This window comes from Pogona vitticeps, chromosome 4, assembly GCF_051106095.1.
Source record: "Pogona vitticeps strain Pit_001003342236 chromosome 4, PviZW2.1, whole genome shotgun sequence".
NCBI classification, from domain to species: Eukaryota; Metazoa; Chordata; class Lepidosauria; order Squamata; family Agamidae; genus Pogona; species Pogona vitticeps.
This window is the reverse complement of record NC_135786.1, coordinates 50,459,475-50,464,682: the sequence shown is the minus strand read 5'-3', so window position 1 is coordinate 50,464,682 and position 5,208 is coordinate 50,459,475. Positions and strand designations below refer to the sequence as shown.

General features: G+C 38.7%; 1 long non-coding RNA gene across 1 annotated transcript; it reads right to left on the bottom strand.

Moving 5' to 3' along the window:
* Positions 1–330: 330 nt before the first annotated feature.
* Positions 331–2,101, bottom strand: LOC144588681 (uncharacterized). Its single transcript, XR_013544336.1, has 2 exons — positions 1,978–2,101; positions 331–386 (listed from the first exon to the last, which is right to left on the bottom strand). It is a non-coding gene; the product is annotated as an uncharacterized LOC144588681 (long non-coding RNA).
* Between the last annotated feature and the right edge of the window lie 3,107 nt (positions 2,102–5,208).

Here is a 5,208-nt window from a genome sequence, read left to right as displayed (position 1 = left end):
TCACCACAAAAGTGAACTATCTGATAGCTCTGTCCTGCTGCCAGGCTTCCCTTCCCCACCATACTTTGCTATAGCTATCCTATGCCTTCATCATTTCTTCTTGGCATTCACTGCTTGCCTCTTGCCATATCGTAAACCAAACACATTCCAGTTGTAGGTTGAGAGGTCGTTTTCTCGTTCTACCAGCAAAGCTTCATTGGGAACAGAGGGCATTCTGTTCCTTGAGGGAGATATCCCTTGCCACAACTGCAACTGCTGCTCCTGTCGTTTGCACAAAAGGTGCATGGTGGATTTCAGACTTTCTTTCCCTGAGCTCGACCTCCTTTCTGAACATGGGATGACATCAGCCCAGCCGAACAGATTGGCAGCATTTTTGGAAAGTTCACCTAGAAAGGAAGAGAAACCTTAAACATAGGGGTTTAGTGGTAGAAGTCCATACAGGAAACTAGTACAGTTTTTTTTTTCAATAAAAGAACTGCAGTGGGTAGACAAGGATGTGGAAAGTCTCCAGATAAAAAGGGACAAGAGTATAAGAAGCAGCTATATCCTATGTCTGACCATTCAGCTCCATATTTCTACAGGAGGATGGGCAAATTTGTGTCCCCAGACCCTTTTTGTGCCTGTGTCTCCTGTGCTCCCCAGAAAAAAAAGATTAAAAATTAAATATCCAACTTTACACATGGATTTGTCACTTAACTTCAGCAGCAAATCACTAAATTGGCTGCTTAGCTTAACCAAACAGGGTGGTTGTTCTGCATTGATGTATACTTCCTTCACTGCATAGCTGGAAATCATACTGGCTGTATGATTCCGATAGTTATGTTTCCTTTAGCTCAGGATGCTGCCTTTCAACACAGTGGGTGATAGTAACAGCATGTCTTCTCTAGTCCTCCACTGTCATCCTCCTCTGCTAATACCATCACCTTTTTTCTCCACTCTTCACACTTTTTACAACTTGTTTCTGACCTTGCACTGCCTGCCTTGGCATATACGTGAATATTAACTAAAGGTTTTGGAGGTATAGATTTACCAATTTTTTTTTGTTATACATGTATTTCCTGTTTCCACTGTGTATAGCTCTTGACTCAACATCCTTTTAAAAATAAAAATTAATACTCATATAGTGCTGAATTGGTTTAGCTGTGCATCAATATTAGAAAACTTGTTTATGTTGCTAACCAAAACTTGTTTATGTTGCTAATTATTTCACTTACAAACCACTCTTGTTAGACACATAGATTTACCAAAACACTTATGTATTTCCTGCTTCCATTGCATATAACTTTTTATTTGACATATTTTTAAAAAATAAGAACGTAATGGTTTATTAATGTCCTGGTATAGTGCAAACTTTTTTTAGTTATGAATGAAATATTCATGTCACTTAAAACCACTGTTTGTGGACCTAGTTTTCTAATTTTGTGTTGCTTCCATTGAAAATAACTGTTGACTCAAAGTCCTTTGAAAATATTTCAACAGTAACTATAACACTGAAATGGTTTATCACTACAGGATATGGATAAAGCACAAAACCTGATTAGTTACTGTCAGCAGATCTAGCACTAGATCTACTGTAGATTTAAAAAATATATCTAAAGACAAGTATGTGTTATTTTGGTGGCAATGGCTACTAAAACAATGAAAGGAAAGACACAGAAGTCTCTTGCACACCCTACCCTACTGTATGCCTCTTGACATATGTTCTCAAGACATGCAAAAGGAAACACACACACAATACATTGAGCAATGAGGGCCGTTCAGAAGATCACAGATACACAAGAAGATCTATTTAGGATTATCAGTAATGTCTAATTGTTGGAGAAAACTATGAAATGATCAGTAAGAAACATGAAACAAACAGCAGGACAAATGCCCATCTGGTCATAGATTCACAGTTGTTGTTGCTACTGTTGCTTTAACCACAGAAAGCATGATTAAATGTGCTAAGAATCCATCAGTACTAAACATGCTTGCTACCTGTATGCCAGGACCCTTTAAAAGGGAAATGGCTGTCAGCAGATCCTCCTAACTGAATTCTGAAGGAGAACAGGAGCAGCAGTAGGAAACTGAACAGGTTCATCCTGGAATGGAGCAGATCTGAAATCATAGAAAAGAAAACAAAGGGGTATTCTGGAAAAAAAAATACAGTAATACATAAGATAAGAAGGTTCCATGCTGTATCAGATTAAAGGCCCAACCAGACTGTTCACACTGTGTCCATCTAGTTGCACTTACAAGCAGGAGATGAATGCAATAGTATACTCTCACTCATAGTTATCATCTCTGGTACTGAAAGGAATATACTGTATTTTTCCATGTATAAAACAACACTTTTTACTTAAATAATTAGAGAAAAAATTGAGGGTCGTTTTATACATGCAAGGCAGCTGCTTTCCCTGCCTTTTGTGAAGCCAAGGGGCTTAGCAAAAAGGAAGGGAAGGCTCCCTTCGGGTAAAGCAGCCATGAAAGGGCAGCACGCTCGCACCCCTTTGATCCTGACACAGCCATGAAAGGGCTTCAGGACCAAAGGGGTGCGATCGTGCAAATTTTCTAATTTGGTGGTTAGAATAAGGGGGGGTGTCATCTTATACATCGGGTCATCTTATAAACAGAAAAATACGGTATATCTTTATGGCCAGTAGCCACTGACATTTCCCTCCTCTGCGAATCTTTACTGTGCACTTTTAAAGCCACCAAGGTTCATGGCCATTGTCCACCATTAGTCCTGCTAACCACAAGTTTATTATCAGAAAGAGTCAGTTATTCAGTAAAATGGAGAATCATAACTTTCTGAGTCAGTTGGATGTCACTTAATGTGCTAAAATAGAGAATTCCCTCACAAACAGAAAATTAAATAGTTACATAAGCCTACACTTGATTATTAGTCCCAACTAGACTAACATTTCTAGACATGGGATTTTCAAAATTCTTGGATTACAGTCCCCAGAGTTCTGCTGGAATTCCCCCAGCCAGACTTCTAGGGGCTTTAATCAAGAAACCAATGTCCTAACAAATGATTTTAAGATCTAAAACAGAAGAATTCAGACTCCAGCATCCATTTTCATCCTGTAGAGAAGACAGGGGAAATGGATGGGTATGGCTAAGATATGTGGGAACTGCAAGGGATTATGTGTGTGATAGTCTCTGCCCATTAGCATTTTCCCTGGAAGCCTCTCAAACAAAAACTGTCAGACCCATAGTCCCTTGTAGCTCCCATTGATCTTAGTTCTGACCATCCAGTCTCTATGTGAAATTGCTGGGGAATAGATCAAATGACTGATGATTAAAGGTATATCTCTTCTGAGGTGGATCCTCTTTTTCACTTTCATGAACTATCAGAATACAAAGGGGTCACATATCAAGAGGCTGGATGCACCACATCAATGCTAGGCAAGTACCTTGTGGTAGTTGAGGTGGTTGAAGGCTGAGCTGGAACTGGACTTAATCTCATTGAAAGAAATAGTGGGATATAAATATAACAAACAACAAAATTTAGACTGAAATGCAGTATATTTCACAACAGTAGAAAATACTGTGACCAAATGACATATGTGCCTGCTCAGTCTCTTCTCTAGCTGTTGCCAGTTGGCAATTTCAAGGTCCCTGTTCTTTCGTCTTATGGATTTAACTTTAAATGAAACTCACAAGGACAATCCTTCAAACAGAAAACCTTTTTGATGTAAGATCCATGGTCATCCTTGAGGAAGAAGAGTGGGGAGCCATTGATGGTTACCACCCTTGCCTATGCTGGTATGATGGTCTTAGAAGCTATTTCCATTGCGCTTCCCAGACAGCAGCAGTGTCTCACACAGCTCAGTTTGTTCTTTTCATTTACAACAGGAAGTTAAACAAGTCTGACAGATAAAATGATCTCATTTTTGTTCTACACCTTGCAGCACCACTCAAATTCTTGGTAGTACACCCCTTTTCCTATTATTTGAATTTCAGAAGAAAAACTATTAATTATAGAATACAGTAGGAGGTCTATAGGAGGTCTATAATTTTGTGGGCAAATTTATGTAAAAATGTGAAATAAGATGTTCATTCAGTCTTGGACTCAGGTATCCAATGATAATAGTTGAAACAATAGCCCTGAGCTCCTGTATAGGAAATTCAGAGGATTAGAAATTAGCGGAAGACTATTTAAATGATCAAGGATGGGATTAGTAATTGAGACGGATGTGTACATTTGTTGAAGAGCCCTTCCTACTGTTGGCTTACATCAGTTGCAGTACGAGATCTTGTCTTTTGGATGACTTTATGGGGGGTTGTTTTTCATTGCATACTGATATTTCTTTTCCACTGCAGACAGACTTTTAAAAATCTGTAGCTACTTCTAGGGTTTTACTAGCAGGTTGAGATTAAACTTTAATGAGAAAATGAGTGACATATTACTTGTACCCATTCAATTATTTTTGCTTCCCCGTTCAAACCAATAAATGCTTAACCAAGAGGATCAATCCTAGCAAAATTGTTCAGCTCACTAAAGTAGAAGATAGCTTAGCCTGATCATCACCAAGTCAGTTCTGATGACTTTTAAATTTTACAGGTTCAAGGATACTTGATTTCTATAAAAAACCATTTAGAAATTAAGCTAATCATTCTTACTCTTTGACTTTCAGCTTCCTGTACAGTTCAAGAAGAAATTGAGAATCCTATGTTAGGTTGTGTTTGCATGTACTACTGGCTAATAATAGGAGGGAAATAATACATTAGAGATGGGGAAACTTTGGCCCCATCTCTAACAAGTTTCATGGCTGATTGGGGATTTGAACCCAAGCCTCTTGAGTCCTAGTCCTTCATGCTACCCATTACAGTGGGGTCTTGACTTGAGAACTTAATCCGTATTGGAAGGCGGTTCTCAAGTCAAAAAGTCTGTAGGTCAAGTCTCCATTGACCTTACAGTGCATTGAAAACCGATTAATCCCATAACAGGCCGTTTTTGTTCCATTTTGGTTTTTTTCTGGTCTGTAAGTCAAATCTCAGTCTGCAAGTCAAACCTAAATTTTGCGGCCAGAGAAGTCTGTAACTCAAAAAGTCTGTAAGTCAAGCCGTCTGTAAGTCAAGGGTCCACTGTATACCACACTGGGTATCTCTGATATAAGGTGCAGTTTAAATGGGCATCTTTTCCAGCTGTATTAGAAACAAGATCTAAAAAGCTGCAGCTTAGTTTATAAGTAGAATCATACAGCTGGAAGGAACCCCAAA